The 12,222-nt window shown below is 40.9% G+C and overlaps 1 pseudogene; it reads right to left on the bottom strand.

Annotated features, from left to right (window-relative positions):
* Positions 1–425: 425 nt before the first annotated feature.
* LOC121304505 lies at positions 426–11,780 on the bottom strand (annotated as a pseudogene).
* Positions 11,781–12,222: the final 442 nt, after the last annotated feature.

Consider the following 12,222-nt stretch of genomic DNA (forward strand, 5'->3'; position numbering starts at 1 on the left):
TCTCGCCCGTCGGCTTTCTATCTTTTTTTTTTTGAACCAGGTAGAGTTGCAAGGTGCTTGTTTTGGGCTTCTGTTTGAGAACTGTGCAGAGAACACATTGCAATACTACAGAGATTCGCTGGAAAACGCTGAGATACTAAATACAAAAAGGAAGTATTGTATCCTAGTAATATAAGAACACAAGAAAGTTATCAAACGAGAGGAGGCCATATCTACTCGCTCCCACTTCCTCTGCTAATCCTTATGAACTAACAGCGCATAGGAGATTTGTGAATTTAGCCACTCAGGTGTATGCAATGTGCACTGCAAACAGACAGATCATTTAAATCAAGCAGAATAAAATCTGCTGTTATTTCTCTTTTCCTTGTTACAACAAGATGTATTTGATTCATCGGTTTAACCTTACTGTGTTGACCATTTCTCTTTTACGACTCCTGCTCCCGTCTTTTTATAGCTCTTGCTCCTCTTCCTACTGCGGCTCCTACTCTTGCTCCAAATGCTGCTCCTTCTACTGCAGCTGCTCTTGCTGCTTCTATAATTAAGTTATTTCTGCAGCCTGGGTTCTTTGTTTTATTGTTCTCTTCTTCAATGGCTGCTTCTGCCTTGTAGTACATCTCGGTGGTGTAGCAGTAGCCTTCATTCTCTTTCACTATCCTGCCTATCTCCTCCAGTAGCTCTGTGACCTGAGTATCACGTAATACCTGTTCCCACATGTCTCAACAAGCTGCTTGAGGTGCTCATCAGCTCTCTTATAGTAATCTTCAAACTTCTTCCAGATCGTCTCTCTTATAGTATTCTTCAAACATCTTCCAGATCGTCTCCGTAGGTGAAAAGTACCATTGTATCTCAAGGATACCTTCTGGATCAGTTCCACTGTCTCCCTCTCTTTTGTTGTGAATTGGCCCACAATCAGAAATGCATGGGGTCCCGGGGAAGGCAGAGAAATGCACTTCCCAATGTCACATAAAGATTCTTCATTAGTGAGCTCAGTGTCACACAAGCCTGGAGTGTCGACCACAGCCACGCATCTCCCATCCACTTCTCCTTTAATCTTCACACACTCTTTCCTAACTGTAGAGGAGCTTGCTTTAGATATAAATTGCCTTGATCCCAGGATGGTGTTTCCTGAAGCACTCTTCCCAGTCCCAGTACTTCCAAGCAGCACCATCCTCAACTCAGAACCAGCATTGAAGAAAGAAAATGAAAACAGCTGAGGATATACATTAAAAAAATTTGTTTGTTGCCACAATTAAATAGAAAACCTTTTTTTTTTTTTTTACAGTGTTACTCTTTTTTATACCAAATATAACAATACAGGGTCTATTCTGATTGGGTTTACACACTGCATAAGTGCTCATATTTACCTATGCATGCCCAGTCCACACCTCGTCGCATTTTATATTTTCTTAAAACTATTCTCCAACTGCCAGGTATGGGATCTTTGATTCAATAATAAACATCACAATAGAAGAGGGTTCTATTCTGGGTTCCAAAAAATATTGTAAACATAGGTATTGCATCTCAGACAAAGAACTAATACTGTTTCTTGCAAACTTTCTAGCTTATCAGCAAACAATTCAATGTATTTATTTTCATATCCTAGCATATTTGCATAACCAAACAAACAAATCTGCTACATGTCTAAAGGTAATAGCATGTATTATAATGTTTCTTATACACCGTATTCGCTCGAGTAAAAGTCGACCTTGTGTAAAAGTCGAGCCCCCCATCATGAGGGCGAGAGTCGGGTATAATTTTTTTACATTTTTTTCATTTGTTATCAAAACAGATAGTGATGTAACTAAAAAAAAGGATGGTGAGTAAGTAGATTCAAGAAAATGCACAGAGTCCTTTTCTTCAATCAGTTGTTAGGTTTATTGAAATATGCAGGGGGTCTGGTGCCAGGTACAGGACAAACAGAATACTTGTCTTTACAATGTTTGAATGACATTAAATACCTTCTGTATAGATGGTGCACCTCCTCTTTCTCTGACACTTAACCAATAGCAAAGGTACAACACATTATTCTGTTACCATATACTATATGTATTTAATTTAGTGTGTGTGTGTGTGTCTGTGTGTGTGTAGTCTTGTGTGACGACCTCTGAACTCAGCGCATTCTTCAAACCTCTGGCGCCCCAAAAGGTCCATACATCTAGTTTTTGTCATCTTCCTTGTTCATATTTCTCCGTTTTGCTTGAGACCCTTTGAGTCCAGTGGCATTATCTCTTATTCTCCCCTAGAACCTTTGGGTCCAATGCCAGTCCCTGGGAGCCTTTTAGCCCCTTTATGCTTTGCATTCCAAAAGTCTTAGAGCCTGGCCCCTTCTGGTCCACAGCATTGTTATCTTGTTAGCTTGCAGTCAATGCTGGGCAAGAGGCTTGTAGATGCAAGGGCTCTATCAATTGTTAGCAGTACATGCAATTTGAACCAAAGAGTCTGCTATCTGCAATATTAGTCTCTTTTCAGAAAAGAACACCAGTATAGCTCTGCCAGTCCACATGCGTAGCAAACTGCTAATCAATTCTCAATCCATGTTTTCTAACAGATAGTAAAAATTAACTCCTGAAATCAAAACTGTTGTTAGAATGCACTTCAGGCATTAGTTTTCCTAAATATATTGTAGCGTTCATGGTTCCCGCAGACTGGAGCATCACAGGGCGAGGCAATCCACACACAGGCAGAGGGTGCGTGAACCCAGGACCTCTCGCACTGAAGCATAGCGCCAATACTGCTGTACAAAAGAGCAGGTTCTTTTGCAAGGAGCGTATGTCTTTGTATGTGATTACGTCACCTACCAGCCCTGCTGCTGCCTTCCCCCGTGCACGCTACACTGTATTTAAATAGCCTAACTGTGTTTGAGCGGCAGATTTGCAAAAATAACAATTTTATATGCACGTCTACCTAGAACCGCCAGACGTGTCATTTTGCTATGTATTGCAATACAGTACATTTTTTGTTAGTTTTTTGTACAGCCTACAATAGTATTATTTTAGTATAGAAGCCCCACCCCCACTTCCTTCCTAGCCCACATGGAAGTATGTATTTCAATGGAATGTGGGGGGTGGTGTGGTCTGACTGTAATTCAATGAAACTGCGTCACCTGGGATTTATTTTTTTACACATAGACAATGTTACAGAATCGTTTTTGCCAAATATTGAGATGTTTGTGTTTTAATTTGAGAGAAATGAGAAGCATTTGCTCTGGCAACGAGGGGAACAAGGACTTTCCCACAACAATGTCAATGGAGGTGCGTTGTTTCCGCAGAAGCACTTTGTTGCAGGGTCACGCTGTAACAATCAGCCCTTAGCCTACAGCCAACTATATACATTCCCAGAAATTAGAACTAGTTACTGTGCCAAATATAAGAATATCTCAAATATTTAAGTACAGAGGATAGATTGACAGTGAAAAAAACACAGACAGTGGCTCTTAAAAGTATTCACCCCCCTTGGACTTTTCCACATTTTATTGTGTTACAACATGGAATCAAAATTGATTTAATTAGGAGTTTTTGCCACTGATCAACACAAAAAAAATCCATAATGTCAAAGTGAAAAAAAGAATCTACAAATTGTTCTAAATTAATTACAAATAAAAAACAGAAAATAATTGATTGCATAAGTATTCACCCCCTTGAGTCAATATTTGGTAGAGGCACCTTTGGCAGCAATTACAGCCATGAGTCTATTTGGATAAGTCTCTACCAGCTTTGGACATCTGGACACTGCAATTTTTGCCCATTCTTCTTTGCAAAAATGCTCAAGCTCTGTCAAGTTGGATGGGGACCTTTGGTGAACAGAATTTTTCAACTCTTTCCACATATTCTCAATTGGATTGAGGTCCAGGATTTGACTGGGCCACTCCAGGACATTGAGCATTGACATTGTCCCATGTCTCTTGCAGACTTCAGCAGGTTTTTGAGATTTGATGTGAGTTTTTTTCAACAATGGCTTTCTCATAAAGGCCAGTTTTGTGAAGCACCCAGGCTATTGCTGCTATATGCACAGTGTCTCCCAGCTCAGCTGTGGAAGACTGTAACTCCTTTAGAGTTGCCATAGGCCTCTTGGTGGCCTCCCTGACTAGTGCCCTTCTCGCCCGGATACTCAGTTTTTGAGGATGGCCTGTTCTAGACAGGTTTACAGTTGTGCCATATTTTCTCAATTTTTTTTAAATAATAGACTTTACTTTGCTCCGGGGGATATTCAATGCCTTGGAAATGTTCATATATCCTACCCCTGATTGGTTGCACCAGAGCTTATTTAGGTGTGTCATAGCAAAGTAGCAAAGGGGGTGAATGCAATCAATTATTTTCTGTTTTATATTTGTAATTAATTTTATTTTTGATTTAGACACTATGGACTTTTTTTGTGTTGATCAGTGGCAAAAACTCCTAATTAAATCAATTTTGATTCCATGTTGTAACATAATAAAATGTGGAAAAGTCCAAGGGGGGGTGAATACTTTTGAGAGCCACTGTAACTTCCACTTTTTTCTTAACACAAGAAAAACTATTTGCACTCCAATAAGGACATGAAATAAAGCTTGCAAAAAACCCCCAAAAATAAACCCAGCACTTGCACAGGCAAGCGCGCGCAATTCAATGCAACAACCACAACAAACAATTCATTCAGAATGAATAATATTAACTGGAGAGCATACATTTAAACTTCATCCCCCATTAATTAATTGACCATAAGCACCAAGGTACCGAGGCTATGGTGCATCGGGGCACTGAGGGCACCAATGTGCAGAGGTTACAAGCCTCGAAGGTGTCGATGCACCGAGACATATCATCCTCGAGCTACTGAGGTTCTGGGGCAGTGTGGCACCGAATGCACAGGGCTCGAAAGGCTTCAAGGCATCGAGGATGCAGACGCACCGAGGCACCAAGGCAATGGAGCATTGAGGCATGAAGCCATCGATGTTGGGAAGCACTTGAACACTGAGGGCGCCGAGGCACGGAGGCTTTAGTGTCTGGGCTGCTTGCAGTCACACAACCAGGAATAGCACGTAGCTTGCAACGGTGTGGAGCATAGATGACAGATAGTTGCAGTGCAGTCACACAACCAGAGCAGCGCAAAGCTTGCAGTGGAGTGGAGCACCTAAGATGACGTCTGGACCGCGTGCAGCACAGTGCAGCAGTGTGTAGCTTGCAGTGGAGTGGAGCACCTAAGATGACGTCTGGACTGCGTGCAGCACAGTGCAGCGGTGTGTAGCTTGCAGTGGGGTGGCACAGCCTGCAGACCTGGAGAAGGGAGAAAAGAGACAGAAAGAAAAAACACTCTTTTTTTGTTTTGTTTTATACCTACTCCTCGCATTATGCAATGTGCTTTTCTACTCAACAATAGGGCCAGATATTGGGCCTAATAGAAGAAGCACACGGTTGTTATTATTTATTTTTTAAACTGCAAGGCAATAGTACAGAGAAACATTCGACAATAAACTGGAGTGTGAGTTTTTTTTTTACTGTAAGTAGTAACCACAAAACAGTAGTAACTAACAACATGTAGGGGCACTAGGCCGCGCACAACGAGTGGGTGTGCCGAGGTCGCCCAGAATCCTCGAGTCAACAATGGCGCACAGCGGAGCTGGTCTCGCTGGAGGATCACGTTCTCCCTTCTCTTAAATTATTATTTCTTTTTTTAACAGCTGCAGAAAGCAGAGGAAAACAATTATAGCAATTATAGAAAACATGCAGCAAGCTGCAAGGTTGTAAAGCAGACTACAATCACCATGCGATGTAGGCTGTTGAAGATATATATTAGTAATTTAAGTACCTCCTTTGTTTTTATAGTACAGAAATAAAATAAGTACGCGACTGAACATTAGCACCAATAGAGTTCAGTGGCAGATGTAGTACAGAATTTTGAAATACTTGACTGGCCCTAATAAAATGTTTATTAAAACAATCAACAATATCTTTCCTCTCAGTATAATTACTGTTTTCAAATGTAACCTGTTTGGGGAGAGCTGATGACACTCCACTACATTGTGTGTTTTTCACAATTTCCTGGATTTACACGAGTCATTCATATTATCAGCATTAAACTGGCTACCCATGGTGCAAATGAGCCTCTGCTTCCAGAGTACAACTCAGTGTACTTGTCCATATATTTTGCTGTATATGAATTAATGTGATAAATATGAAAATGCAACATGAAAGCAATATATTTATGAACCGGTATTTCAATCTATATTTGCATTTATTATAAATACACGGTTCTTCTGTATGGGAGAAATATATATATATATATATATATATATATATATATATATATATATATATATATATATATATATATATATACTGTATATAATGTAAAAAATACAATAAAAACTATTCCATCCAAAAATAGTTTTCACCAAATAAGTACATATGTATTACATATTTGAATTTGTTTGTAATATTAGCAAGTAATCAATTACTTTTTGTAAAAAAAAAACTTCCTATAAAACCGTTTGGCGAAGTGGTAATTAGTCAAGCAGGTGCCTAGCCTCTTCAGCAGCTCTCTCATGGGAAGGGGGATTAACGTTCCTGTTTTCCAGGTGGGTTGCCTGGATCGGGTGTCGTAGGTTAAGTTGATCGGGAAATAAGTTGATGGCGCAAGCACAGTAATGCAAAAGAAGAAAAAAGGAAGACGGGGCAACAGTTTGATTAAAGGGGAGGTTCACTGCATGGCTTTTTATTTTTGTCTGGCCGTTTTATTTGCAAGACTGTGTGTTGGTGTGTGTTCATGCCACTGTCTTATCGTATGAATTCAAAATGTGTGATTGACGACTCTTTATATGAGAAATTGTTTTAAACACCTGTCTCTTAGTTTTTCTATAACATCGCTGTCAATTAGATGTAGTTTATGTATGAACGTGGAGATTTATTTATATATTAAATGATTTTACACGTCAAAATGTTGTCAATCTTTAATCTAAATTTTAATGTTTCAGTAATATAATCTAATGACACGCTGCATCCATAATTTTAGTATGACAAGGTTGTATTTTTACATTTTAATATTAGTATATATGTAACTTTACTACAGTTTAGACATGGCAAAACATAAGCCTACCACTGATGATAACGAGTCTCCTGTTTGTTTTCTGTCCTAATTATACAAAGTACTGTATGTAAAAATAAAGGAGATCCACAATAATGGGGGGGGGACATGCCCCACATGTCAACTTGTTCATATCCAGTTTTAAATAATTTTAGCATAACTGTGGCGAAGAGTTAAAGGGACTAGGAGCTCTTAAAATAAACAAATCCCCTGGGCCGGATGAGATCCTCCCAATAGTACTTGAAGAAATGAAAGAAGTTATTTACAAACTGCTAACAGAGTGGAGAACTGCAAACGTAGCACAATCCACAGAAAGAGAGACAAAACAGAACCAGGTAACTACAAACCAATAAACATGACTTCTATTATATGGAAACTTAAGGTAACTATAATAAAATCTAAAATGGAAAATTACCTGTATGGTAACAGTATCCTGGGAGACAGTCAGCATGGTTTTAGGAAAGGGAGATCGTGTCTAATTAAGCTGCTTGACTTTTTTGAGGATGCAACATCGACAGTGGATAATTGCAAAGTATATGACATGGTTTATTCAGATTTCCAGAAAGCTTTTGACAAGGTCCAGCATAATTCAAGGAAATGCACACACATTATTAGGGAGGGGTTAACATGTAGAAAACAGAAAGTACTGATTAGAGGAGAAACCTAATTTACAATAATGACTTATATTCTGGTATAGAAAGCAAACTTGTTAAATTTGCAGATGACACAAAAATAGGAGGAGTGGCAAACACTGTTGCAGCAGCAAAGGTCATTCAAGACAAGATTCAGAACTGGGCAGACACATGGCAAATGAGATTTAATAGAGAAAAGTGTAAGGTACTGCATGCAGGCAATACAAATGTGCATTATAAATATCATAAGGGAGTGTCACTGGCCGAGTGACTGGGTTTGGCTTGTCAAAAAGGATAATACACCAGAAATAAAATGCAAAAAAAACCTGATTTATTTATAGGAAACAAAAGAAAAACTAGAGAAAGAAATATGCCATGTCTCATAAGAACATAAGAAAGTTTACAAATGAGAGGAGGCCATTCGGCCCATCTTGCTCGTTTGGTTGTTAGTAGCTTATTGATCCCAGAATCTCATCAAGCAGCTTCTTGAAAGATCCCAGGGTGTCAGCTTCAACAACATTACTGGGGAGTTGATTCCAGACCCTCACAATTCTCTGTGTAAAAAAGTGCCTCCTATTTTCTGTTCTGAATGCCAATTGTCCATTTGTGACCCCTGGTCCTTGTTTCTTTTTTCAGGCTGAAAAAGTCCCTTGGGTCGGGCACTGTCAATCCCTTTTAGAATTTTGAATGCTTGAATTAGGTCGCCACGTAGGGTCTGACCTCTGTTTTAGTTATTCTGTCTTCGTTATTTGAAAAGACTAAATCAAGGCATGCCTCCCCTCTAGTGGGTGCCTCCACAAATTGTGTTAGGAAGCAGTCATTTGTCATTTCCACCATTTCTATTTCATCCTTCGCGCTACCCACCGGGTTTTCCCATTTTATTTGGGGGAAGTTGAAATCCCCCATTGGTATGGCTTCTCCTTTGCTACACACATTTCTAATGTCATTGTATAACAGATTATTGTGCTCACCGTCTGAATCTGGCGGTCTATAGCATGCTCCTATTATTATGCCTTTTGAATTTTTGTCTGTTATTCTGACCTATATTGATTCGGTTCTATTTTCTTTGTCCAGGTTTAACACCTGGGCTTCAAGACTGTTTCTTATGTATAGCGCTACCCCTCCTCCTCTTCTGTCCTGCCTGTCTTTCCTATACAGTGTATACCCACAAATATTATATTCGTCCCCATCACTCTCAGATAACCACGTTTCTGTAACACCTATCACATCATAGTTACCTGTTAGTGCAGTAGCTTCAAGTTCTAGAATTTTGTTTCTGATACTTCTAGCATTTAGATAAATACATTTAATGGTTGTCTTACCTGAGTTGTTGTTCTTGTTTTGATGCGGTCTCCCTTCTGTTTTTTTGTTGATTTCTCCCCCCTTCCTTTCTAATTTAAATGCTTCCGAACCTGCTCGAGGATCTTTTCTCCGAGTAGACTAGTTCCCTTGTTATTTAAATGCAGTCCATCCCGTCTATACAGATAGTCCTCGTTGTAGAATGTGGTCCAATGATCAAGATAGGTGAAGCCTTCCCGTGTGCATCACGTCTTCAGCCATTCGTTTTGATTAATTATTTCCAGCTGTCCATATGGTCCTTTGCAAGGTGCGGGCAGTATACCAGAAAATACCAGCTACCTGAACCCAGCTGTTCTGACCTTCTATCTCCCTGGTGGCTTTCAGTCTGTTAGGGGTGATGCAGACTTCCATGAATTGTGGGTGTGCCAGTTCCTCAAGATCCTGTTGCTGTCTCACTTCTTCCAGCTCCATTTCTAGCATACTTACTAGTTTATGCAAATCCTGGATCGCGGGGCACTTTACGCACACTTGGTTTAGCTCCGCTGGGTTTTCTTGGATTTCCCACATCAAGCAGGTGTCACAGATTACTGGCTTGAAGACCATGTTGAGGTTTTTTTTTTTGAAGTTTAGTTTCTTCTGCAGCTGTCAGCCTGCTTTCCAACTGCTTCGAAACTGCTCTGTACTTTTCCACGCCTGTACTTCTCCCACTCACTGTCGCTTCCACTCGCTGTCGCTGGGAAGACTGCCTCGTTTAACTGCGTTGTTCTGCTGTGCTGTTGGCTCCTCCCCTCGCCCGTGTCTCAAAACGGCGCTGAATTTGAATCAGCTGCTCCGAGTTTCAGCTTGTTTGTTATCAGAAAAACACACGCGGCTGTTTGACTTTGAGCTGCTGCTGTGTTTCCCCAAAGTCCTCTGTTTTCTGATTAAAGCAATTCAAGATGCAATTTCTCCTTTCTGCTTTGAAACTGCTCTGTACTTTTCCACGCCTGTACTTCTCCCACTCGCTGTCGCTGGGAAGATTTTAATTGTTTTCAGTTGCAGATTTGAAGTTAGCTATAATATTTTATAAGTAACTTGAACTCTGCAACTGTTTATGAGCTGAAAACAATTAAACATGTCTAATTAAGCAAATTCTCGGTTCAATTAAGGGTCTAGTTAAGTAATTGAGAGCTCAGTTGGAATGAAAACCAGCAGACACAGGGGGTCCCCACGACCAGAGTGAAGAACTGATCTAGACAATGTGAGGAAGCTTTAAAAAAGCCAACAAAATGTTTGGATATATAGTGAAAAGTGTTGAATTTAAACAAAGGGAAGTAATGTTAAAACTTTACAATGCATTAGTAAAACCTCATCTAGAATATTGTGTTCAGTTCTGGTGAACTCGCTATAAAAAGGATATTGCTGCTCTAGAAAAAGTGCAAAGACGAGCAACCAGAATTATTCCGGGTATAAAAGGCATGTCATATGCAGACAGGCTAAAAGAATTGAATCTATTCAGTCTTGAACAAAGAAGACTATGCAGAAATCGGATTCAGTCATTCAAAATTTTAAATGAGATTGACAATGTCGACCTGTGATAGACAGAGAATGATTCTCCCTGTGAGGGCGCTGTGTAAGGGAACAGAGTGCCCTGGACTGGGTGGCCAAACATTTCATTCCCAGGGTTAGAAGAAAGTCATCATCTAGAAAGGGGGCAGAGCTACGATACACTAAATCATTGACCCGGAAGGGAAACAACCTGGCAACCATAGATTGGAGGAGCGGTTGCACTGGTTAACCAAAGAAGGGGTCATGATTGACGGTACAAAAGGGAGAGTAGCAAAGTGATCTGTTCCTTGCTATGGTTAAAAGCTGAACTGGAAGGAGAACCTGTATTGTAATCGTAAGTGTTTTGTTTGTTGCGTTTGTCGCGTCTAACGAATACTTGTTTGTTGTTATTAGATGGCTAACATCATCCGGAGCTGTCGCTAAAGGCCAGCACTAAACTAAACTTACGATAAACTGTATTAGCACCACTAGCACTACAGCATGCCCTGTGGACTGGCGATTGCGTTTGTGTTACGCGTGGGTGTAAAAGGATCGGGACTGTTATTATTTCAGGACCAACCCGGGGATTACAACTAAGCAATACACACCACTGTATTGCCTGTTATCATTGTTATTTACTGTGTTTTGTGTCATCAGACCATTGGAATTACAAATGAAATGTCATTGCAGACTGGAGGATGTGGCGATGGAACATCCTCTCCCTCAAGAACCCATTGAGGTGTCTCAGGTCAAGGATGCGGCAAAGGCCACCATCCTTTTTTGGCACTGGATAGTACCTCGAGTTGAACCCCTCCTCTTGAGAGGTGTGTTCTACAAGGAGAGTGGCTTATTTGAGAAGTAATGTTTTTAGAGACCTGGAGAGGGTCGCTCACCGATGTAACCATGATCCCTCGAAAGGGAGGAGGCTCTATGCGGAACCGTAGTGCTTGTATGGTGGCAAGCACCCAAGAGTCTGAGGTGCAAGTGCACCAGTATTGCAGAAGGGGTGGGTCTGAGGCCTTGAGGGACCCTGCTGGGGCTGTTGGGGCTGGGGTGGAGCCTGCCTAGGGCGGCATTTGAACTGCTTCCTGGGTTGCTGTTGTGCTGGGGCCCTCCCAGTCTGGCGATTCCCCATCCTTGCGGGTGGCCCTGGATATTAGCTGCCACTGAAGCCTGAAGGCATTGCCTCAGGTCGCCACGGGGCACAGTGGGGATTGGAACCATCTGGGTCACCGTCTGTGTCACTGGTGGGCGCCAGTGACTCATTCACTCCGGCACCGGAGCACGGAAAGGATTCATCGCAGCTACCTGTTGAGACGCCTCCAGCTCTCGGTGGGAACGTTGCAGGATCTCCTCCACTGCTGGCTCAAATGTATGGCCAGGGGAGATGGCGCTTCCAGCAAGGCAGACGTCTGTACCCATGACCCTGGACTTTGACAGCCAAAGCTGTCTGCAGTAAATGATTGTGTTAAATTTATGATATATCACTTTACTTTGAAATTGTGTTTCAATTATAGTGTTGAAAGCAACCTGTTTGTATGCATTGACCACAAGATATGGGATTACAGACGAGTTACAAAAATGTATGGTGTTTTCTATAAAACATAATGATCTGTTGAATGCAGTAATATTTAGGTCCCACTGCAATCATTAATGTTAATTAAATTATTTTAATATATGAACTTGTTATATGTTACACCAAACTGGC

The sequence above is a fragment of the Polyodon spathula genome, chromosome 38, assembly GCF_017654505.1.
Source record: "Polyodon spathula isolate WHYD16114869_AA chromosome 38, ASM1765450v1, whole genome shotgun sequence".
Lineage (NCBI taxonomy): Eukaryota > Metazoa > Chordata > Actinopteri > Acipenseriformes > Polyodontidae > Polyodon > Polyodon spathula.